Source organism: Kogia breviceps, chromosome 8, assembly GCF_026419965.1.
Source record: "Kogia breviceps isolate mKogBre1 chromosome 8, mKogBre1 haplotype 1, whole genome shotgun sequence".
NCBI lineage: Eukaryota > Metazoa > Chordata > Mammalia > Artiodactyla > Physeteridae > Kogia > Kogia breviceps.
This window is the reverse complement of record NC_081317.1, coordinates 118,275,764-118,302,317: the sequence shown is the minus strand read 5'-3', so window position 1 is coordinate 118,302,317 and position 26,554 is coordinate 118,275,764. Positions and strand designations below refer to the sequence as shown.

The following is a 26,554-nucleotide window of genomic DNA, read 5'->3' as shown; positions in this document are numbered from 1 at the left end:
CCGGTTCGGGAAGATCCCACGTGCCGCGGAGCAACTAAGCCCGTGAGCCGTGGCCGCTGAGCCTGCGCGTCCGGAGCCTGTGCTCCGCGACGGGAGAGGCCACAACGGTGAGAGGCCCGCGTACCGCAAAAAAAAAAAAAAAAAAAAAAAAAAAAAATATATATATATATATATATATATATATGCTGTAATTAAATATGAAATAAATAAGGAAATTCGGGCAAAGAGAAAAGAGCCACATATATGGCTCTAAGATTTCAAGCAAACAAAGTAAATTGAACATGCGATTCCTATTCAATTAAATGTCCCTGAGATAATTCAAAAAATTACTTTCTCCTCAAAAAAAAAAAAAAAAACAACCAGTAACTGGAACAGTTCCCATAGCAGGAAACATACCAGGTGACTCCGCAGAGGCCCAGGTGCTATACTTTATGAACATCGGTCACAGGCAACTGAACATCTAAGGAATTCATCAGAATGCACCGGGAAGCTTGAGAAAAAGTGTGCACCTAATTAAATCTTGCCTAAAGTTTCAATCTTTGATATGGGAAAGAATCATTACATTTACTGTATATTTAGTACATTTGACCGTAAAGCATAAAAGTGGGGCAACGAATAGCGCACAGAGCTGAGCCAACTGACTGAGTCAATTTTATTCACCGTTTTTACCTGAAAGCCTTGTACAGGCACCTCAAACAGATCATCTCTTATGCAAACAGAACCGATTTCACTGTTCAAATTAATAAGCTATTTCCACCATCATAAGCAAGAGAAGTGCACTATGGGATGCTCCTGGAGGAAACAGTCCCTAGCCCCAAATCCTAACCCACCCGAAACCTCAGAATGTGGGGAACCCAGAAGGCCAAGCAGAGATTCTTTCAATCTTCTTCCACCCTCTTTGCTAATACCCTCCAGTGTACTGGCAGGGAACGGAGAGCATTTTAATTACAGAAATAAATATACTTCCCTAATTGATTTATTGAAAAATTTTAAATTGTTACAAAACCTTTTCCTTATTGTGACGAGTCACTCATTACCACCTTTTTCACCCCCATCGCTCACCCTCAAAGGAAAGAAGAAAAGAAAAACCACAGAAGACACGTCTGTCGGTCTTTTCTTTATGTTGGGATAGGGTTGCAACAAGAGAGGGGGCATTTTAGGGCAGAACACGCTGACAGGTTCTGCACTAAATTAGACAAATACTGATTGTTTCGTCTCATCTTAAACTCTCACTTTTAAAAAAATTACAGCATGATACAAATCTTGGGAAACTAGGTTTTCAAATCAAGTACCTACGCTCAGATTCTCAAACTTCAGCTGAAGATCACAGCACGCTCACGTAATCACTTTTTCAGGTCACCGCTCACTGCGTGACGAAGGTGACTGTCTTCCATTCCAAGCATGGAGAGGGTTGGGATTCTCCTGAAACACTGGCCAAGCCAGACCCTGGCACCTGGTGATGGCTCTGGAGATGCAGAGCTGAATTTGCAGTCTGGCTTCACCATCTAATAGCTGCATGAGGCTAGAGAAAGAGATGGTCTAAACCTCAGATGCTCGTACTCAAGTCGGAGAAAGAATGCCTGCCTGTCTGGTAAGGGTGGTGCAGGGATTAGTTACAAAAATGTAAAGCACCAGCCCACTCTTGGCAAGAACAGGTGCTAAAGCATGTTTGCCAGTCGGAAGGGCTGAGGTCATCCCCTAATTGTCTGGTCAACATCACTACCGGACAAGTTGCCATGACCGCTGACAAGGTCCTGTCGTTATTCTGTTTTTTGTTTTATTTATTTATTTATTTATTTATTTATTTATTTATTTATTTTTTGCGTTATGCGGGCCTCTCACTGTTGTGGCCTCTCCCACTGTGGGGCACAGGCTCCAGACGCGCAGGCTCAGCGGCCATGGCTCACGGGCTTAGTCGCTCCGCGGCATGTGGGATCCTCCCGGACCGGGGCACGAACCCGCGTCTCCTGCATCAGCAGGCGGATCCTCAACCACTGCGCCACCAGGGAAGCCCCTGTTTTTTGTTTTAGAAAGAGCTACGGACCCCTCATCACGTTTTTCAAAGTGATGTCCACACTGCAACCCTCCCCCAAGTGTCGGATGTGAGGTGCAGAGAACTTTTTCAAAGCCAACATGAATGACTGTGGTTAATGCCAGAAGACAAGTACTTGCGCTGTCCCCTCAGACTTTCTGAAGTGGTACAGCTACCGCGGCCCCATCCAGAAAGGTGCGGGAAGGTTTTTACTACACTGGTGACTCTGCGCTGCAGAAAGGCTGGCACAGGAGTGGAGCTGACACTGACGCCTGATAACATGACGGCATCACGCCTGCCACGAGCCGGAGTGTCTGAAATAACTCAACACTGTACGGGTTAGCAGGAAGTACGTGGGCATGCAGAGAAAACAACGCGATGGTAAAAGCGGACCTCGACAACTTCACTGAACGTCCTTCAGAATAACATGATCACATTGGCTTATTCTGGGATCAGAGCTGTCAAAAATGTATAATCATAATGTACAGCATGACCTGGCTTTTTGTGATATCAAGGGCATCACGGACAGCTGGCCATCTGACATGGTGCAGAAAAGCAAAGTCCTTCCCCTATTCGCTATTTTTAGATATTTTTCTTTGTGTTCTCGTATCACTAGACTTTTATTTTCCTGCAAATGGTTTCGCCGCGTGAAATCTTAGGAATGTTGCCAGGAGGAGAAATCAAAGTATTTTCACATAAAGTGTTCACTGAGGCGCAATTTCTTTTGTCTCAAAAAGCTTTAGTGACTCTTGGTTGTGCTCGGGCTTCAATTTAGCTCCAGAATAAGCAAAGTAGGGATTTAGGAAACAACTCGGGAAATGCCCACGACTGGAGAAATTCAGGTTCCGATGACTGACACCAAGCCCGAGGGGCCCACCGGGCGGGCAAAGCTCACGCTGCAGAGCTCGCACCGTGAATTACAGGCACAATCACAGTGAGTTCTGCACCTTTTCCAATTTCTTATATTGAAAGAAAGAATATTTGACAGTTTTCCCCAAAATGTGGTCTGCATGAGAAAATTTGATTTCTGTATCCTGGGATTTAAGCCTTTTCCTCGTGGTTTTAACGTCCTATTTTTCCTGATTTTAAATGAGATACACGTTTAACGGGGAGCACAGTTTCCGAGCCTCGCCATCACTGACACTTCGAGCAGATAATTCTTTGTTGTCTTGGGCGGGGGCGGGGGGTGGTGGCTCTGCGGAACATCGCAGGCTGTTAAGCAGCATCCCTGGCCTCCACCGGTGACAGGCCAGCAGTGACCTCCCTCAGGGTGTGGCGTCCAGACCGTCACCGAATGCTGCCAAACGCCTCCTCGGGGAAACGCCACCCACCCGAGGACCCGCGAGGTAGAGTTTTTGGGAAATACAGAAACACAAATGAATCAAATTATCCTACAGCAGAGAACTGCTAACAGGAACAGATTTTTCTTCACACGTGTTTTACTAGATTGAGATAATACTGTACGTTCAATATTATACCCAGATGTTTTGTGCATCATTTTATTAAGAGCATTTTACAACCGTACCAATACGTTTTGTCAAAATACTGAACGTCTCACATCCGTCCGTGTGGATTTACCATCCTTCAGTTATTTCTTCATACGTCTGTGCTCCCATGTTGTTTATAATATTTTATAACAAATCACGCATACATAAATGTCTAAGTACTTTCTTATACATTCAGAATAGATGTTTCAGAATAAAAACCATGCCCAGGATAGAGAAACTAGTTTCCCATGACAACAGCTGGTCAGAATCGGGCTTCGTCCAGATGAAGTAGGTGGGAAGGACCAGCGTATATCCTCGGATGAACTGTCTGGATCATTCACTCACTGCTGCATCTACAGTGATCAATTCTCCCGATGCCTGAAGGAATCACAGGGACTGGAAAGCCAGGGTGGGTTACTCAGTATCCTCATGGATTCTAACACGTGATCCACCGGGAACGGGAGAGCCGGGAAGCTCCAAGAGCCCCCGAAGGGCTAGAGCTGAAGATGAGAAGAGCTGCACCCAGGCATCACAGCGCCGCTGCTGAGCCACCCAAGCTGCTCCCGAGGCCACGAAGGTTTGCACAGACAATGGGACCTTCCTGAGATACGTATTTGAAAACTGCTAGCCGGGCACACCACCTTTAAATAACCATCAATAAAGACTCTGTTGATGACTACTGGACATAACTGTGTCCTATAATCCCACAAGCGTTCTGTAATTTATATTAAATAACTGGTATAAAGGATTTTTTAGCTATAAAAAGAGTATTTACACGATTACAAAATGGGACACAGAAGATAACGCTTTCGGAGACACTGCAAAAATAAAATAAGTGCTGAAGTGATGGTTATCAAAGGTGGGTAGTTCTGAAACGCCATACTCATATCGCCAAAATAGGACAATCCAGTTTCAAGTGGGGTATAGGATTTTAGGGTCAACCTACACCGAGATCGTTTAGGTGGTAGTATTTCCATAGCACTTCCCTTCTCCACCTGAAGTCTGCTATCAGAGAATCTAGGATGTCATGTGAGGCCTGTGTAACAGTCATCCATTGGGAACACAGATACACACACACACACACACACACACAACACACAAACGCACACAAAACATACTCATGCATGTATGTCAAAATATATACATATATATAAATGTATACATATATATTTTAAATAGATGAGTCTATTACAGAGATACATTTCATTAGTGTCTGTCTAAAACATTTAAGTGGCATTTTAAATAATATTTGAGTCATATGAGTCAACTCACAGGCAGCTATGTTTTAGCCAATCAGCTTTGCCACCCCCCCAAAAAAAAAAAAAACCATGTGGTATGAGATTGATAAGATTTCTTTCCAGATTTGCACAGCTACCTATTTATGACTATGGAAACCCAGCAATCTTAGTCCAGAGACAAAGTAAATAAATACACATCTCTGGTATTCCCCGCTATGTGCACTGACACTTATTACAGTAAGTGTCTTTGGGATGAACTCTCCCCTGAAGTGATGGCGTCAGGAGTAAGCCCTTCTCGACAGCTGTCTCTCCCAGTCTTGCTTTGAACTGACAGTCCCACCTAGATTGCATCTTTTACTCTAAGGCATTTATAAGTATATTTCATTAGGTTAAGAATTTACACATTGTATTTCATTAGTGATGCACTATTTTAAATGATAAAACAGATCTAAGACTGCTCGACTTGATTTGAAATGGTTTCACATTTGATTTGAATGAAAACTTGATTTGAAATCTGCAGTGTAAAATGTGGGTCAACCACGATTAGGAACTGAAATTGAGTATAAGAGAGAAAAGGACTTGATGTAACAAAATCGTGTAGCTACAAACCCAGAGCACTTGGGGGACGGGAAGGAACGGGTGAAACAACCAACTCCAAAAGCAGTAGTGTTTTATCAGTGATGTCATTCATATAACAATTATGCTTCCAATGGTTTTATGAATTATGATAAAAAATGAAAGTCTGAGAAAACGTCAGAAATAATAATTAGGAAGGCAAAGATAAACTTATCTTGGTACAAATTTTCAAATCCTAGCTTGACAATTTCAATGAATGAGTTAGAATAAAAAAATAATGAAGAAAGAAAAAAATGAGAAACATATAATAGGACAGACATCAGGGGCCCAAGAGTGAGGTTTCTGAATAAGAAAAGCCTATATTTAAACGCCGTATTTACCCGTTACTCTGATATTTCAACTCTAACCTTAACTGTTCTTTTCTGAAAACTGAGACTAGTAACAATGCCCTTAAGCTGAGGAAGATTAAATTATTAAAATATGCAAAGTATGAATATAGCTTATAGCCATGTAATAGGCACTTAAAAATTGGTATCTATTATTATTCCAGCCAGAAAAACATTCGAGTAATTGTCACTTACCATTATGATGTTAAAAATGACTATCTTTCTGGGCTTCCCTGGTGGCGCAGTGGTTGAGAGTCCGCCTGCCGATGCAGGGGACACGGGTTCGTGCCCCGGTCCGGGAAGATCCCACATGCCGCGGAGCGGCTAAGCCCGTGAGCCATGGCCGCTAGGCCTGCGCGTCCAGAGCCTGTGCTCCGCAACGGGAGAGGCCACAACAGTGAGAGGCCCGCATAAATGACTATCTTTCTTAAACTGACATCATATGAAAATGGGATTTTTCAGTAAAACATGTGGAGTTGCTGGGGGAAAGCCTGCAACCTATGGCGGGGGGTGCAGAGGGGAAAGACGCCTTTGGAGTACCGTGACCCCCGACCTCTGACGCCACACACACATCGTGTGACCTTACTCACCATCCAATGTTGTACCAGAGACTCAGGATGTGTTTTGTTCAGTCCTTCCAATAAATATTTATTTTGCTTCTAGTAGATGCTAAGGAAAAAGAAAACCTAGTGACACGTGGCCCGTGACTTCAGGAGCCCAGAATCGGATGTGAGAGCCGGCTGCAGTCCAGATGGGCCCTGTTTCAGAGGAAGCCAGCAGGTAACCTGCAATGTAGCTGAGAGGTCTTCACACGCTCGTGGAGGACACAGAGACCCGAGGGTGCGCCTGGCCAGGTCTCCGAGGATCGCCCTGGCCTCCCAGGCCTCCCTCTGTGAAAGGGCATTGGAGCTCCCGACCTGCAGGAGGAACGGCCCACTGGGGGCTTTGCTCTTGAGCATCCTTACTTCCTGCCACTCCCAGGAAAGGTGCAGGGCATCCACCACCCCTAGCCCAGCCTGGCCCGGTGACCTGCTGGTCAACAGAACCGGGGGGGGGGGGCTGCTCCGCGGGAAGCCATCGTCAGCCACGGACAGAAAAGCCACTTGCCCCCCCACCTCCTGAATTCCCAGACGGCACCCAAAATCAACCACCGTCGCGCTCTAGAGACTCAAAGTGCTGCCGGGCTGAGCACAGTCAGACCTCAAAGACATGAGCGAGAATAGAAAACTGGTATATTAGCAAATCATGAATGGCTGGAAGGCCCCCCAAGTCATAACAGTCAGTTAGCCCTGAGGACAAGAAGGTACACACAAGCTCTCCACCTCGGGCCTGCCTGCGCCTCCCCACACACAGAATCCAGAACCTCCATAAGAGCCCTTGTTGGCGGAACGTAAGCTGCAACCCATAAGGTCAATCCTTACGGGGTCAGTCCCACTGGGAATCTGATGCTGCACGATGGGTTTGGCCTTGGAACGGGGCCACCGGACCCGCAGCAGATCCAGGGGCACGTGCCAGGGTGTCCTCAGCATCCTGACTGTGTGTGTGCGTGGATATCAGTGTGTCCTCTGTCCATTCCTCCCTGGGACTCCCCTGCTCATCCTCTGACCCTATCTCCCATCCTGGACTTTCCCTGCACCCCCTGCTCCCCACCGATCACTCTGCATCCATACCCACTCCCCTGACATCGCAGCCTGGACCCTCTGGCCTCTATCTGGTTAAGTCCTGATACCCAGCAACGACCCTGACCACCAATAGCTTTTCCACAAGCCGGCGGGAGACAAACGACTTCTTGGCACCCTAACAGGACCCAGGCATGGAAGCACAGAGACAGAGACAACAATTTGGGCCCCTAGTCATCTTCCGGGGAAGAGAGATTGGGCCAGAGTTTCCACACTGAAAGATCTGTGTATTCCCAAGGAGCAAGTGAATCAGCAAAGCGTGTGCATTTGGGGAAAACATACAGGACAGGAATACACCCGATTCTGAACTGTTGTACAATTGTACGTTTGGATTCAAGCCTCCAGAGTGAAAGCAAAGATAAGTATAAGCTATTGCTCTACTTATTAACAAAAGCTCTGTTAATCTTTGTAAGTGTCCACGGAAGTCCAACAGTATGACGCCTGTGTGGGCCTATGCTGAGGGCTGGCGAGGGAAGTTCCCTAGAATTTCTGTGGTTTGCGATGACGTCCCCCACACCCTCTCACGCTCAACTTGAGGATTTCCCAACTACAGTGACCTCTTCTTGTTTGCTGTGTTTCAACAGCTCAGGGAACTCACGAGGCGCCGCTAGTTCGAGAAGCTCAAGAACAGCAATGAAAGTCTGTCTGTTTTTTGAAATGTGTTCTACGTTGTGACAGCCTCAAGTACATCTCACCCCATCGTGGGAGGAATGCCCAGTGTTAAGAGTTAAGCCAGTACATTTCACAAAAGAGGAGGCCCCCCCCTTAACACAGGATTGGACCCCAAGATAGAGGAAGGAAGCTCTGTCCGGGCACAAAGGAATTATCCACGAGACAACCACGTGTTTCAGCCCCCAAGGCCGCGTTTATTACACAAATGCCCCTCGTTTCTCCAGTGATGTCCTGGGACCCTGAGAGAATTCATTTATGCCACCTCAGTGAGCCCTTGACTTCTCAGAGAGCACTTTTATGCTCCCCGACTCACAGCAGATTAAACACATAAATAAACTGCGCCTTGGAGGATTGCTCAACTGTCTCTGAAAGTCCCTGCACATCAAGGCTAAAGTTCTTGTGCATATGTACGTGGACTGGTGAGTTTCACACTGATATGCAAAACTTACAATTCATTAATTTCAGGGAATGACACAGAAGTGCTTGCCTTAATACATAAAACAAGACTTTCAGATATTGGGAGCCTTGGTTTTAACTGTAAGAACACCAACAGGAACGGAAACCGAGCAGCACGGTGGCCTGGGGCTCCACTCGCTTGCCCTGGACCCGGTTCCCAGAACCTAGCTTCCAGCATCTGTAAGAGGCAGCGTGTCTGCTGTCACTTCTGCTGCACAGGTGAGGCCAGGGAAGCACAGAGAGATCAGCCACCTGCTGGAGGTGGAGGGGGTGAAGCCGAGAACACATGCTTAAACCCCCCGAGAAGAGCACAGGCGGGCCCGTGCACTCCTCCCATGGGCGGCCCGCCACCTGTTTCTACAAATAAAGTTTTATTGAGACGAGGCTGCTCTGCCCGCCCCCCCCCCGACCCCGAGCCCAGGGGAGTTGCCCTGACTGAGCCCCTAAGGCCTGCAAAGTGAGTCTTAAACTGGAAAAGACGGGGATCCCTCCTATCCTGGCCTATGATGCCCCATAAAAGAACGTGTATAAAAAAAAATACAAAAGCAATACTTAATGGAATACCTCTCTATTTCCATTAATACAGGATAACACATATTTGGGGTTGGGGGGGAAAAAAAGGTGTTTAATGTTCTGAATCTGTGTGACTCAATCTCCAAACCTCAAAGCCCATGAATTTGCCAAATATTTCATTTCCACTTTCTGATCATAAATGTACCATGTAGCCCTGGATAATCCACAAATGCATTTACCATATTTTCAGCACAAGAAATCAAGATGTATAATCCAGAACCACAGAAGAATGTGATTCTAAAAGTTCTTATGATATTTTACACAAAAGGAGTGTTTTAGGCCCAGGTTGCGAACGTGTGGCGACCGGATACCTGACATCATGATTCTCCATTTAAAATGGAAACCGTGGGCGAATTGATGCAACCTGCTTCCAGGCTCCACAAAACTGCTTTCTAACCCTGTAACACTGCTCGGGTTAGTAAATCAAAACTTTAGCTATTGTTTAGTCATCGGAACAAAAGAGCAGCATCCAGATTTCCATAGTTATTTCACATTCTTTTGGTGTTTTTTAAAATTAATTTTTATTGGAGTTTAGTTCATTTACAATGTTGTGTTAGTTTCAGGTATACAGCAGAGTGAATCAGTTTTATATATATATATATATATATCTCCATTCTTTTTTTAGATTCTTTTCCCATATCGGTCATTACAGAGTACTGAGTAGAGTTCCCTGTGCTATGGAGAGGTCCTTATTATTACCTATTTTATATATAGTAGTTGTATATGTCAATCCCAGTCTTTTGGTGTTTTGGTAATTTTCAGTGTTCAAGATTCATGATTTCAAACAAGTATATGAAACTAAATATTGATTGTAATTCAAATATGTTTCATCATATCAAATGTAAATAAGTTTATATTATACACAAACATTAAATGCACACTATCAGTCTGATACAAAGCATTAGCATAGAAAAGTCAATGAAAATATAGTACTAGTCAAAATTTAAATACTGTGTAAAATAGATAGAAGTTACTCATCACAAATGAAAGCAAAATAGTATTTCTCTTTTTTAGAATGTGCTATGTTAAGAAACAAAGGATATTAGTAGGTTCCTTACTGAGTCAAGAGTATATTTCTGTGCTCTCTTACACCTCCAGCAGCCAAAGGAAGCTCTTCAGATGCTGTACTGACAGAGTCGGCAGGGAATATATTTACACACAAACTCTGACTACGTACTGGGCACTCCGTTCTGAACGTATCCATATTTAGACACAAATGGAAAGCCATTTGGTTCACACTGAGATTTCACTTTGGGGTTTAAGACAATTTTTGATTTGCCCTCATGGTTATTATTGAGATCCTGGTGCACAGCCATTACCCATAGTAACAGCGTTACGTTCACAGTTCACTGGTTTATGAAATCTTCGAACTAAAGTGTGATGTGACGTTGCCCTAGAAGTTTCGCTTTGTGAGTATTATCTTCTTCCTCTTCTCTGCGGAGAGAGAAGACTTTCTGAAAGAATGATCCTCTGCTCAATTCAAAAACTTAAGTCATGTATACATAGTGGGGTTTGTTCCAATATGGAAGGTTTACATTTCAGACTTCTTAAAACACCGAAACAACAGTACCAACACCATCAACGCAGCAGTTTTTAAAACCAGCCCGGTTACCAGACAGCCAAAAATGAGCATCTCGGTCAGTAAAGGATAACGGGGAGGAGAGTGGCTCAAACGCAGCCCCCAGGGACCACTTGCTTCTCTGCGCACCAGGACCAGAGAAAGCAACCCCACCTCCTTTTGGGCCCAAACCTAGAGGCTTGGGACAGTAACCATCCACCGGAGAGCTCTGGAAGGTCCAGAATCTAGGCGTGGCTCAAAGGCTCTCTCAGGCGCCATCAAGGTGCCAACCAGGCTACACGCCCTCCTAGACGCCTGCCTGACATAGAGCTTTTCCAATTGGTCAGGCATTTTTGGTGATGCAGCACCCTTGCTCCCTGCTGGATGGGGGTCCCAGCTCCTTACTGGCTCAGCCCCTTCCCTGCCACACGGGGGTCCCCCCGGGGCCACCCTCCGTGTGAGGACCCTGCCAGGCAGCCTGGCACACAAGACGGCCTCCTTACGCTCATCCCAGGATGACACCCCATCCCTACTGCACCTTTGATTTGTTCACAGCGAGTGGCTGCATCCACCCCCATCCAAGCCCAGGAGCAAGAGCACCCGGATGTAGGGCCCTCCGGGCTAGGTTCGAGGTGCTGGAGACCCTTCCCCTCTTAGGACACAACAACACTTCATTCTTCCACCGTCAGGATTCTGAAGGAGAGGAATTTCAAATCTCCCCTAGTCGCCTCAACTTCAAGATGCAGTCACTTCACTGTCATGCCTGTGCGATGCAGCAGGGCCTCAGAAGGGGCAGGCTGGGGGGAGAACCTTTATTTTTCCCAAACATTCCAGAACAAGGCTTTAGTAAAATACAAGAAAATGAATTATTAAAAAAATGAAACCAAAACAGACATACAAACCCAAATTCATCACTACTGGAGTCAATCCATCGGAACAGAGATCAATATAAATGTTTGTGTCAAACAGCTAAGAAGGCTTTTCAACGCTCAGTCCCATCTCTGTCCCTGCCCAGCACAGGCTGCAAACCACACCGAGCTCGTGCGTACCCGCGGCAGCTCTGATGGGCTCGACGTGAACCAAGGTCCTCACAGGTGTGTCCCCCAAATGTCCCGTATCTACGCTGACAGTGTTTTCTGATAAAATGCTATGAATCCAACAGTTAAAAAACATCACATCTCCAAAAGGCTGAGAACATTCCAGCCAGTTTGATAGCTGGAGAAAAATTATGCTAAAGAACGTTTTTCCTTATGATAAAGAGGTGAGATAAAATCAGCAACAGTATTTGCATGGGACTTAGGACAAGTATCAGTTCATTCCACCTCCCTTGGTCTGCAGTCATCAAAAAGCAGCACCTGTCAACAAATGTAAGAATAGGAAATAAATGTGTCTGCACACTAAAATTTACATTAAAAGGAATTACAGTAAAATTTTATAACATAGGGAATCCTATACAGAGCTGTGCATTTTCCAACTCTAATTATAATAAAGCACACAACACAGAAACCAATATAAAAGTTATAACCTGTATGCTTGCTAATAGCCTCTTCCACAATAAGAAATCTACAAAGTTTTAACTAGTACAGTTTATTTTCTCAAGTGTCGACTAATTAATTAGGCTTATGGTCTACTACAAGATTTTTTTTTTGCATTAGGTAATCTAATAGCCAAAGTATATATTTAGAAAATCAGAAAAGTGTGACTTCAGATACCAGCAACCAAAAATTAGAAATGTTTTAGAATTTATATAGTTCTCTTCATAACTTAGCTTGCTACTTTTACATCCTGTTAGAACCATACCAATAAAAATAAATTTACCATAGTGATATCACGTCCACACAAAGAGACTGAAGTGGAAGTCTGACACATACATCTAAAAGTATGCATGTTGGGCTTCCCTGGTGGCACAGTGGTTGAGAGTCCGCCTGCCGATGCAGGGGACACGGGTTCGTGCCCCGGTCCGGGAAGATCCCACATGCCGTGGAGCGGCTGGGCCCGTGAGCCATGGCCGCTGAGCCTGTGCATCCGGAGCCTGCGCTCCGCAAAGGGAGAGGCCACAGCAGTGAGAGGCCCGTGTACCACAAAAAATAAATAAATAAATAAAAGTATGCATGCAATTGAGTTGGTTTTTTAAATCGCGTTAAAATAAATACACCAATTGAAATAAAAACTAAAATCAGAAGTTGTACGGTTGAGGTTCACCTCCTTTATCCTATATAATAGTAAATGTACCTTAAATTTAAAAACATGATATTCTTTTTTTTTTTTTTTTTTTTTTTTTGGCGTTACGTGGGCCTCTCCCGTTGCGGAGCACAGGCTCCGGATGCGCAGGCTCAGCGGCCACGGCTCACGGGCCCAGCCGCTCCGCGGCACGTGGGATCCTCCCGGACCAGGGCACGAACCCGCGTCCCCCGCATCGGCAGGCGGACTCTCAACCACCGCGCCACCAGGGAAGCCCTAAAAACATGATATTCTTTTGGTATTAATTTTATGATCTGAAAAGATCAGTTTTGAAAGGATAATTAATCTTTTGTAACAAGTGTGTGTGTGTGTGTGTGTGTGTGTACATAGGTGTTCACACACATACACACCCACTTTTCACAGTTCTTTAGATTTGCACACAACCTTGCAATGCCTACCATCTTGTACTACTGTGATCTCATCCTTATAAAAAGAAAGACAAAAAAACTACAGCTCAGATGACGAGAAATGAAATTCATAAGGAAATACACATGATGTTCTTATCAACGGCATCTTGTACCTCAAATTACCAGAATGCTTTTAAGGGAACAAACCTCCTTTTAAAACAGTCTGATGTAAAACAAGACAATGTCTACATTACATGTGCTTTCAGTCGGAAAAAAAAGTAAGTCGTTTGATACGTGTAAGTTTTAGAACGAACAATTCTGCTTCCTTTTTCTTTCTCCTGAATACACCAAAAAATGCATAAATCATTTAATGGCTCAGTGCTAACGTTTGGCCTGTGGTATCCAGTTTTAATGGTGCTCTGGGCTCCCCACTGGTACTTTAATAGGGGCAGACGTTAAGTAAGGTTTGAATATTGTGGAATAAAAGATTAGTATTAGGACCCACTATGTTACATATGTTTGGCTTCCTTTTGTATTGCGCTTAGTCGTTGCAGGCGAGCCGTCTACACAAGGGGGACAAAGAGAAAAGGATGAGGGGGGAGGAGCCAGGGGGAGGGGGTGGAGCTTCACAAATCTCATTCAGAAGCTTCGAGGCGCCAGGTACCCGGGAGGCTGCGGCCGCCGGAAGGTGCGATACGCAGACGCAGCCTCTGTTCTCCCGTAATCGGGTCCAGCGGCGCCCAGCCTTTTTGGCACCAGGGACGGGTTTCGTGGAAAAGAGTTTTTCCCTGGACGGGGGCAGGCGGGTGGCTCAGGCAGTAACGCGAGCGATGGGAGGCGGCCGGTGAAGCTTCACTCGCCCGCCGCGCCCCTCCTGCTGTGCGGCCCGGTTCCTAACAGGCCGGGAACCGGTGCTGGTCCACAGCCCTGGGTTTGGGGACCCCTGGCTTAGTCTATAAGGAGGTCATCGTGGTGGCAACATAATGTAGCCACATACAAAGTGTGAAATCTGCCTCGGCCTCCCAGGGTCAGGGTCCGGGGACATAGAACAAGAACTGTGGCTTCAAAATCCACAAGAACAGTCATTTCCCGTAGAAGCAAATGGAAAGGCATGCGGGCAGGAGAAAGCACGGAGGAGTCTGAAGACCACACGTGGTTCAGCGCAGGGATAGTAACTTGCGTGTGCGCGCGCGCGCGTGTGTGTGTGTGTGTCTGGTTGTGTCTGGTACGTGTGTGTCTGCGCTTGTGTGTGAGTGTGTATGTGTGTACGGAGGACAGATCTGTTGGGAAGGAGAGGTGATGGGCTGGGGGGGTTTCAGGACAGGCGAGGCGTCCAGGCAGACACACAAACGCTAACTCATCATAACCAGAATTGCTGCTACAAGATATATCTGTCCTTTCCTTCCAGATTCAAAGTTGGTCGAAATGTTTGAAGGTTGCCATGTGGCCTCTAGAGAAATCATGACGTTGGTGTATTTGTACGAGTCCGTAATACCTACACAGAGTCCAGAATCAGGGACTAGTAACAGCGATAATAACCGCCACCTGTAACGTAGTGTTTTTATACAGCATCACACTGTAAACACTGGAGTCAGCCTGGGAGGACGGGCTGGCTGGCGAGGCCCCGTGGCCAGGACCACCCGGCACAAGACCCAAACCCAAACCACCCGCGGCTGCAGTCCATTCTCTCCACCACTTCTATCAGCTTCAGTTTCCTAAGTTTTCATTTTATTAGTTAATTTCCAAGTGTGAAGAGCAGTTTTGCTACGCACAATAATTTAAGAATTCCAACCAAAATTCTTTTTGCTCACTGATTAGCTAGCAAATATTTACCATCTATTGTGCTACAGTTCTAAGCAAGAAGCTAAAATCAGTGACTAAGATAAAGTGTCCAGTCTCCCTGGAGCACAGACTCTGACTCGGGGGCTATGTCACAACACGGTCCTAAACACTATTTATAGGTAAGAGAGGTCCTATGATCATCAGGAAGATCCCTTTTGCTTTTCCAAATTCATTCCATTTTGATATTTACATTTTATTCTTTGCTTCTCAAAATGGCATTTGAGCAAATGCAAAAAAAAAAAAAAAAAAACACCTACCCTAGCATTCATAACAGTATATGTGCAGAAATCTTAGATACAAGCTCAGAATACTGTCAAATATAAAGATGAAACAGCCGTGAATGTCTGAAGCACATTTTAAAAACACAGAATGAAACCTTGTAGCTTTCTTCTCATATGCTAGTTTTCAAAAGCTTCAAAACTATTAATGACTTTTTAAAGCTTCCCACAAAATTGTTTTGTCAGTATCCACTCATGAGGAACGTCCTATATCCCCTGACAGAACGTAAGTGATGCTCCTTGCTGTGTTTTCTTTGAACTATCTTGGATTTAATTATCTGGAATAAACTGTTCCTCTTGACAAGAAATACTGTTTCTTGGGCTTATTCCACATCTATAGAAATTTAGAAGCAAGATCCAATAGAGAGGGAGAAATCTTTATGGACTAAACCTACCAAGAAAATGAATGTCCAAGGAGCATTGTGAAAAGATCCATTTCCTTAGTTTTAATCAGTGATTAGATGCACATAAGAAAAATCAAACGCGATAGCCAATTTCTCCCTGAATGTGTGATTAATATCACCAGTTTAATGGAATCTTGTTAGCAATTCAAAGTGTTGTTAATTACAGTCCAGGGGAAAGCAAATTCAGTATCAAACACTTTTAAGCAAAAGTAAATGGGATTTTAGGGTGTTGGCAATGCTAATGTGTCTGGAGCTGTGCTAAGCTATTTCATACATTATTAGCAGAGCTGTTTATGGACCTGCTGATATGATATTTTAAATGTACGCTGATGTAGGTATTAAATTAGATCAGAATTGTGTTTACCAGTTTTGGGTGGGAGGCCATATATGCTACAAAGATAAAAGGATTTAGACAGTTGAAAAACCAGCAAGTAAAGTTAAAAATCCCTGTAATGAACTCGAGAGCCTCTGCTGCCTGGGGGAGCAGGTAAGGTCTTGCAAACCCTTGGATGGCGAATTTTCCTTTTACCAGGGATCTCCTCTCCGGCCATTTTCCACACGCGGTTATTACTAACGGTGTCCGCCCTCGGATATAACTGTATTTGGCCCTAAAGTCAGCTTCCTACTCGGTAGGGCTTTTCACATCCTCAAACAGGGGAAGTGCGGTTTCCCACGGCACAGTCCCCACCTGCGATCTGCTGCACCAGAACTGAGGGAGCAAGGGGCAGGTGACTCTGGGACGGCCACCTGCACACGAGTGTCTGCTGTCCCCAGCCATCTGTCGCTTGGATTGATCAGCTCTCTGTCTACGTTGCCAGCATCCCCTGAGGGCAAGCAGTGCATCATCCCCGAGAAGCAGTTACAGGAAGGCAGAGTAGCTCTGGATTCTCAGCCACAGGGGGAGCCTTTCTCCCGGCCCTGTCCCAGAGGGAAGTAGAAAGGACAAGGAGGACCTTATAAGTCATCTGAGGAATGCAGGGTCCCGGGAAGGGTGCAAGCAAAGTGCCTGGACGCCCACCAGGCAGCCGGAGGGGAGTGGCTTCAGGTGAGACCCAGGAGAGTACGAGAGGGGACAGAAAGCCATCATGAGCCGTGGATGGCGCCTCAGCTTTGGGGAGTGAAGCCCGAATCTCCGTCCTCCTGCCTGACCCTGAAGGCGGGCTGTGATGACCTCAGGCCGGAAGGAGCCCTTGCCTCGCCGCGACTCTGCCAGCTTCTCCTCCTGCTTGCTGGCGACGCCCTGCACCCGCGGCAAGGCTTCTCGGAAGCTCACCCTGCAAATCTCCGTTTCCACTACTGTGCTGGCTCGTGAGGCGGCGCGGAACGGCAGACAGTGCAGAAATACTACAGACACGGGCACGGGGAAAGCTCTAGCTCTGCAGTCAACTGGGGAAGGACCGTGAAAAAGCTACACACTTGTAGCTTCAAGTTCTTCAACTGAAAAACTCTGGATAAAACCACCTTTACTGGGAACCTGAAAATGCAACTTATGGCATTTAATCAGCCCTCAAATAAATAAAGCGCTGCTAGCAGCCTTCTTCTTCCAAATAATGTTAGTTGACTACTATCAGAACTGCCTGTTAATACGTCCATTCCTTCAATTCTTTGCTCACTCACTCATCCAGGTAACTGCATTCAGTATATTAATGCAAAAGATGTCAACGTAGGGTTACTGTGGAAGAAAGGCAACATTAATCTACCAAAAAAAAAAAAAAATGTCATGAAGAATCTAGGGGTAAGACGGGAATAAATCACAGACCTACTAGAGCACAGCCTTGAGGACACGGGGAGGGGGAAGGGTGGGCTGGGACGAAGTGAGAGAGTGGCAGGGACATATACACACTACCAAACGTAAAACAGATAGCTAGTGGGAAGCAGCCGCATAGCCCAGGGAGATCAGCTCGGTGCTTTGTGACCTCCTAGAGGGGTGGGATAGGGAGGGTGGGAGGGAGACGCAAGAGGGAGAGGATATGGGAACATATGTATACGTATAACTGATTCACTTTGTTGTAAAGCAGAAACTAAAACACCACTGTAAAGCAATTATACTCCAATAAAGATGTTAAAAAAAAAACCATTAATCTACCAAAGAGACCCACCCCCGACATCAAACTTTGAAAAGGGCAGAAAAGCCCTTTCACAGCAAGATCACGTTCTGGCGATTAAATCTCCCTCTGTGAATGGGAACCGTGCAGAGAACTAAGCTCTTGGAGCGGGGACAGCAGCACAGAGACAGTGCAAGAGCCCAGGGGCCGGCGGTGAGCAAGGCTATGGCTGAGAGCAGGCGTGAAGGAAGGAAGACACGGTGGGGGTCCAGAGCAGGTTGAGGCCTTACTGGGAGCCGGGAGGGAACAGAGACACTGGCCAGTGCTAGTCCCCACCTTCCTAATGACAGTGTGCAGGGGCTTTTCCTCCTCCCACCCCACCATGTGCCCCCCTTATCAACAACTGCATCCTCACCAAGCCGGCAGGTAAATCCTCTGGGTGGAAATTCACTTTAAAACACTTGGTAGGCAGAGCTTGGATGTAGGTGCGTAACTTAACTGTGTATAAAGCCTGGAGGTGACCCGGCAGCACCTGAGTTGCCCGAAACAGGAATCGACATTGTAGGGACAGCTGCGGAGTGATTGCAACCTCGTTGTGAAAATCTACAGGCGATTTTCATTACTTGGCATCAGACGTGCCCATGTAGGAGAGAAAGTGCAGGGGCCCCAAAGCCCGGGCGAGGTCTGCCCGGTTGGTGTCATCTCTCCTCATAGACACGCCGCTCCGCGCGACCAGAAGCCTGACCGATCTCGCCTTTTCATCGGAATCCTGGAAACACCAGCCCACGGGCCACAGAAGGTCCGCTGCCTGGTTGGTAAACACAGGTGTGTTGGCGCCCAGCTCATTCTGTACATGTTGTCTTATGGCTTCTTTGGGCACTGCAACACCGGAGCTCAGCAGTCGTGACGGAGACCCCAGCCCAGAAAACCTAGCACCTCTGACCCTCTACAGGAGGTTTTCTGAGCTCTGCTTTACGTCACCGTCCCCGCAGCGGGAACCACTCCTGCAGGGATCACGTCAGAGTCTGAGGTTTTCAAGCACATGCAGCAGCTGTACGCCTGTTCACTAAAATGGCTGCGGTGACTCTGGCCTCAGACTTTCCGGTTCTCACCTCGTGGTGAGGTGGGGGGAGCAGGAGCCCGCGGCCCTGCTGCCCTAGAGGAGTTCCTGACAGAGGTAACACCAATCCCCACACAGCATCAAGTCTGCAGGGGGTTGGCTCCAGAAAGAAAAAGAAAGGAAAGGAGGGAGGGAGGGAGGGAAGAAAAGAAGGAAAGAAAAGGCCGTCCTGACATCCAAAACTTACCTGACCCTGAACTCGGGCCCTACACCCCCACACGCTCCTCTGACTCAGAGCAAAGCAACTGACAAGGAATTAATCTCCAACATCTATCAACAGCTCATGCAGCTCAATATCAAAAAAACAAACAACCCCACCAAAAAATGGGCAGAAGACCTAAATAGACATTTCTCCAAAGAAGACACACAGATGGCCAAAAAGCACATGAAAAGCTGCTCAACATCACTAATTATCAGAGAAATGCAAATCAAAAGTACAATGAGGTATCACCTCACACCAGTCAGAATGGCCATCATCAAAACAATCTACAAACAACAAATGCTGGAGAGGGTGTGGACAATAGGGAACCCTCCTGCACTCTTGGTGGGAATGTAAATTGATACAAACACTATGGAGAACAGTATGGAGGTTCCTTAAAAAACTAAAGATAGAACTACCATACGACCCAGCAATCCCACTCCTGGACATATACCTGGAGAAAACCATAATTTGAAAAGAGAATCCATCCATCCTAATGTTCACTGCATCAGTATTTACAATAGCCAAGACATGGAAACAACCTAAATGTCCAGCAACAGAGGAATGGATAAAGAAGATGTGGCACATGTATACAATGGAATATTACCCCGCCGTAAAAAAGAAAGAAAGAATGCTTTTTGCAGCAACATAGATGGACCTAGAGACTGTCATACTGAGTGAAGTTAGCCAGACAGAGAAAAGACAAATATCATATGATGTCACTTACATGTGGAATCCAATGCGTTATTCCAGGAACGGTCTGAAACAACACGTCATCCACAAAGACATGAAAGAAGCTGGATCCCGATCTCATACTGTATATACACAGAAATACTGTCTATAAATTTTAAAATTAAAAGCAGATTACTGAAAATTTTGTCCGGCATTTAGAAGAATATCAGCGTCACTTCATAACCGGGCAGGATATATTTATTAAGAAACAAGGAATTCTTTCCAAGATGAGATACACACTAAAATTCAAAACTTATGTCATCAAAACCACCCATTAATACAAGTTAAAATTTTAAAAAGCATTATGGAGCAAGAGAAGTTATTTGCAACATATAAAATCAACAAAAAAAAGATATTCAGAATTTTTTTTTTTTTTTTTTTTTTTTTTTTTTTTTTTTAACGCGGGCCTCTCACTGTTGTGGCCTCTCTGGTTGCGGGGCACAGGCTCCGGACGCGCAGGCTCAGCGGCCACGGGCCCAGCCGCTCCGCGGCACGTGGGATCCTCCCGGACCGGGGCACGAACCCGCGTCCCCTGCATCGGCAGGCGGACTCTCAACCGCTGCGCCACCAGCGAAGCCCCAGAATTTTTTAAAGTGGCAACCGAACAACAACAACAGCAAAAACAAGTGACCTGACAGAAAATAAGTAAGCTTCATATAAACAGGCACTTGGAGGAGCAGAAAGCAGCCATGGCCAACGTTTATCAAAAGAAAAAGGTCTCAAAGTTATTCAGTCAGGAAAAAACAAATGCCAACCACGCGGGATACCATTTGAAGTCCAATACACTGGCTTTTATTTGTTTCTTTCACACTGAGAATTCCAAGCACTGGTGTGGACATGGACTCGTAACTCAGGGCCACGTGCACTGTCACGTTTCTGCGTGTGATGATCTGCTCGTTCCCTGACACAGCAGCTCCGCTACCAGAGGTCCGCCTACAAGGACAAACGGCCCCCAACATCACGGTGCGCAGATGCAGGGAAACAGAACCCAAGTGTGCCCACCGACGGGGAAAGGGATGTGTGTATGTGTATATATATATATTTTTTCCATTTATTATAATTGGTGCATAGGATTTCAGTGAATGAATACTGCATATCATCACAGTATAGAATGCCATAGATTTTAGTAATATATTTATTCACTGGAGTTATATATACACACAGATATACTATGTATCTGTAATATATTTATTCACTCGAATTAAATATCTGCTACAGGTGAATCTCAAAATCAGTGCTGAGTAACAAAAGCACGTCATGGAACAACATATACAACATGATGACATGTATATAAAAATAGAAAAGAAAACAAGATAAATGGGAGATAAACGTGTAGTAAACTGGAATGAGAAATCATAGACTTGACAAAATTCAGATTGGATGTTACCCTTGTGTGGGGCAGAAAAAGAATTCAACTGCGGGCTTCCCCGGTGGCGCAGTGGTTGAGAGTCTGCCTGCCGATGCAGGAGACGCGGGTTCGCGTCCCACGTGCCACGGAGCGGCTGGGCCCGTGAGCCGTGGCTGCTGAGCCTGCACGTCCGGAGCCTGTGCTCCGCAACAGGAGAGGCCACAGCGGTGAGGGGCTCACGTGCCGCAAAAAAAAAAAAACAACTGGGGATCTTAGAAGTATTAACAATGTCTCATTTCTTAATCTGCTTGTGCTTACATTCGTATTTTTTGTTAGTTTTACACTGTGTATACATTATTTTACCTTGGTTATATGTAACTCACAAAAGATTCTGATAATCGGTCATCTATGAAAGGATGACTGAACAGAAGCTGCAGGCAGTTAAGGAATATTAACTTCAATATATCAAAGTCATACGTTTTGTCAATTATCAGGTGCAGGGACAAAAATCTATGTGATGAATAATTGATATTTTAATTCATCAACCTACTAACCTCCAAAGATGTTTCCAAATTCTCATTATTACTTGAAAACTCAAGCAATAATTTCATGCCATGTGTTCATGTTTTCAATTAACCAAATGTCTAGTAAGTGCCAGGCCCTTTTTTGTTAATGGGTGTACATCACGGAAAACACAGACAAAATTTCTCACCTTTGTGATGCTTATATTATGGAGGGAGTGAGACAGATGACAAAGTTTTTTTTTTTTTCAGTAAATTAATTACAGTGTTATAGTGGGTGTACGTTAGAATGCAGTAGTAGTATGAGCAAACTAGAGCAGGCAAGGGGCCCAGGTCTGCCCTTCATACGGGGGCAGCAGAGTCCCAAGTGCCGTTCTGAGACACAGGATTTCTGATTTAGAACACACCTTCAACTGTCAGAGCAGGTCTTTGTTCCTGGATACTGTGTCCTTCGAGATGAAGACAAAGTCCTCAGAGAGCAAAAATATAATAAAAAAGTATAAGCATCTAATTTTCAAGCTTCTTATTCTATGCTAACCAGTCAAACCTCCGCAAAATATGTTCAAAATAAGTAATAAAAATTCTGATGCGTGGATAGTAGAAAAATCTGAGGATACTTGTGCTATGTTAGAAAAGCAACGTAAATGAAAATAAAAATCATTCATTAGAAGACTTGATTATCTACAGGCTTGTGAGGTGCTCTGTGGGATCAGATGCGGGTTCAGCCCCCCCCCGCCCAAATTTTCCAACTATAAATTTCCATTTGAGATTGTAATTCTTATAAATTGAAAAATGCACTGAATTGGGGACCCTACAAGTAATGAAGAACTTTAGTCGCCTCACTTGTATTCATAAAAACAAAAAAGAGAGAAGAAGCAGGGTTGGGATGGGGTTCGCATGAAATTATTCTCAAGGATTAGCCTCCCTTTTACTTATTTTTATTAATGTATTTATGTCATTTAATTTATAAATTTATATATTTATTATATATATTAATATATATATTTAATTTATAAATTTATTTATACATTTAATTTAGAAATTCTTTGTGTTCACCAGTCACTGGACTTGGTGCCACCGTGAGAACTGCGTGTCTTCATTACAATGTTACTCTTCAGCGGCTGCTACCCGTTGTCACTTCCACTGCACAAGGTCCTAAACGTCCAGTCCCTGCCCTCCTTCTCCACTTCATCTGCATCCATCCTCCTCTCCATCCACACCAGGGACACAGGTCTTGCTGCTGCCGTGAACAGTTCCTACTCAGAGCCTCACACTGCTTCGTTAGACCTCACTAAGTGTCACCTCAGAAATGTGTTTTCTCTCACCCTTACTAAAATTGTCCATCACTCGCTATCCACTTAGACTGGTTTTAGTTTCCAGATAGTCTTTATCAGACCTGAAATTGCATTACATATTCATTTTTTTGGCTATTAGGATATAATTTTTAAAAGGCATAAAAATGAGGGATATATTGCTTAACTGCTTACCCATATGCATTGATTATTCACAATAGAAGCTGGACTAAGTCGCCAAAACAAAAAGAATTCCATCTTAGAGTTTTAATATGATTGTGATACAATATGGCATGTGCCGCAAGTCAAAGTCAATGATACTTTTTCCATTGTGATAAGGCAACATCGCCAACACATTGGACTTCATGAGTTAAGATGAATTATGTTCAGAGTAAGAAAACTGAAACCATTGAGGAGAAGGAAAATTAATCATCCAATCAATAACTCTTTGGAATGTCTCTACCATTTTTATTATATAGGGCCTTATAAAACTTACTAACAGCTTGGCGAGCGAAAAAATGGAATGCATAGACAATCAAGGAAAAACCCCTGCTGTTTACTTGACATTAGGGAGACTATGGCAGTTGAAAGAGAGACCGACCGCACTGCAGATCGGAGAAATGTTCGGGGTTGATAAAGGTGATGCTTTCAGGAGCTACTAAATTTATGGGCTATCAAGCTTTGGAATGAAAAACTCTATGATTCTTCACTGTTGGGAATGTTAGTGCTTCAGCAGCATCTTCTTCAGGGTCTCGAGAAAGGAAGTTAAAAAGATGCAGGACTTTAGCGCTCCATAGAACAGAGTAGGAAGTTTACAAAAGTAGTGACCAGGACACTGAAAGATCCGTCTGAAGTTAGTCTTTTTTTTTTTTTTTTTTTTTTTTTTTGCGGTATGCGGGCCTCTCACTGCTGTGGCCTCTCCCGTTGCGGAGCACAGGCTCCGGACGCACAGGCCCAGCGGCCATGGCCCACGGGCCCAGCCGCTCCGCGGCACGCGGGATCCTCCCGGACCGGGGCACGAACCCGCGTCCCCTGCATCGGCAGGCGGACTCTCAACCACTGCGCCACCAGGGAAGCCCTGAAGTTAGTCTTTAGGATATTCTGGTAATCTGTATTCTCCAAGTTATCACTGTTTCCAATTTCCACAAAGAATGAAGAGCTACATTTTAAAGTAAGATCAAAACCAAATCACTGCAAGTTTCAAACGCATTTTATCAAATCAGAGCAGTGCAGTCATTCTGAGAGAATTCAAAGAAAGTCATTAGATAAAAAAGAGAATGTTTGCCAGGAGTATGCTAGGATCCGGAGGAGGCCGGGCTTGCAAAAGCAAAGTAGAAGGAGATGACCCAGAAAGCACAGTATCTTTGCTGCTTATGTTCTTAAGGGGGAAGCCCCTTAGACCACACATTACTGCTTCCATAAAGGGAAATGCTGTACTTCTACTTTTCTCTTAAAATACTCTCTTAAAGGGAGTATTTACACAAGCAAAATGATGTACATTTATTTACAATATTTGTAAAGTAAGTTTGATCTATGGCTTGCATGAAAAAAAAAAACTGTGATAAATTTCTTAAGCTATAAAGTATATGCCAATGTAACGATAAACTAACAAAGAGGTTTTCACGGTTTCAGTAACGCCTCAAATCTTTTCCACAAAAATCTCTTTGGAAAATGAGTGAAAATGTCTCACCATGCTGAAAAGGAAGTTTAACACTGAGGTTTGTAGAAACAAACTAGATTGTAAATACGTAGTTTCTTTAAATATTTTAATATGAGTGCAAACCCTTGGTTTGGAGTATAACTGTTCACAGGATGAATTTTTTTAATCAGAAAAATTAAATTTAATCAATAACACAATAAAACTCATCTCCTGGACTCTGCTTGATAAAAACTGTGTAATTGCTACAGACAAATAAAAAATCTAATTGAATTCCTTAAAATTCCATAGAAATCAAAGCCCTTCTTTTTAAGCATTTATAAAAGAAAATTAAACAATGATGAAAGATCAGTTTAAATAACTGACTCACAATATCATGTCATATTAATTCCTTTTATCTCATATATAACTGGATCAAGATAAACTATTGTGTTTGTCAGAACACAGATACTACAGAGTAAAAGCAACAATTGGCAACATTTACTGACTTGAAATATTAATCTGGGCTACCATCATTCTAAATCACTGGAGCATATGATTACAGGAGATCAAAGAATAAAATCTATCATTCTATTCATTTACCAGATTACCACACTTTATGTAAGGAAGAAATAAGGGGTACATATTTAAATTGCCTCTGCACAATATTAATAAATATATAACTATCAGATAATTCAATTTAACATATTTGAAACCAGAGAATTTTTGTAGATTCTTACCAAATACGAAAAAAACGTCAATAATTAAGATTATTCTACTGCTGGCTAGAAAGATAAGCTATCAGGATACCAGGAAAACTGAGAGAATTTTGAAAAACTTAGAACTTCATAACTACATCTGAGCTTTTCTCCACTTTATTCACCAGGCGAACCTGGGAAATTGGTTACTTCAATAACATGATGATTCCAGGAACCTGGATATTACTTTAATTTCTGTTTTCACTTTCTTCCTTCTATTTTAATTTTGCAAGAAACAGCGTACAACTCGTCATGGAATTTCTATAGTTAGCTCTAACTCATGATTCTAAACTATAATGAGATAGCTTCTTAAATGTTCAATGCTTTAAAATAAAATCTTGATTACAAAACAGTATTAGATTTATAGGAAACTGAGAATACAGGACAGACTATTCTCACACGTCCCACAACCATGCCCCCCTATTACGAACATTTAGCGCCTTACTGATGTGCATTTAAGAGCATCCTTGGCTTGACTGAGCACTTATTTTTATTGCTGAATAATATTTCATTGCATATCTATACCCTCTTTATTTATACCTTCTTCTGTTGAAGGACATCTTGATCTTGGTTACCTTTGGCTTTTAGTGATTATGAAGAAGGCTGCTAGCAACATTTGCATGCAAGGTTTTTGTGCATGTGAGTTTTCCAATCTGTTGGGTAAATACATAGGGTTGCGATTGATAGATCCAACGAGAAGACTGTTTAACCTAGTGAGAAATGTCAAACTGTCTTCCAAAGTGGCTGCACCATTTTGCATTCCCAACAGCAAAGAATGAGAGTTCCTGTTGCTCTACACCCTTATCAACAATTGGTGGTGTCATCAGACTTTAACCTTTCTAATAGGTATACAGGTGGTATTATTGACTTACTTTTAATTACCTATTGACAAATGATGTTGAGCTTCTTTTCATATGTTTATTTGATAGCTCTTTATCATCTTTGATGAGGTATCTGTTCAGATCCTTTGCCCATTTTAAAATAAATTTGTTTTCCTATTGTTGAGTTTTAAAAGTTCTTTGTTAATTATGGACACAAGTCCTTTTTAGTAGATATATGTTTTGTAAATGTTTTCTACTAATCTATAGTTACCTTTCTTTCTCCTAATAGTGACTTTCACAGGGTGAAAGTTTT

General features: G+C 44.0%; 1 protein-coding gene across 5 annotated transcripts in view; it reads right to left on the bottom strand.

Annotated features, from left to right (window-relative positions):
• Nucleotides 1-26,554, bottom strand: part of SPOCK3 (SPARC (osteonectin), cwcv and kazal like domains proteoglycan 3) — a 414,509-nt gene that overhangs the window by 277,434 nt on the left and 110,521 nt on the right. The gene's annotated exons all lie outside the window — the stretch shown is intronic.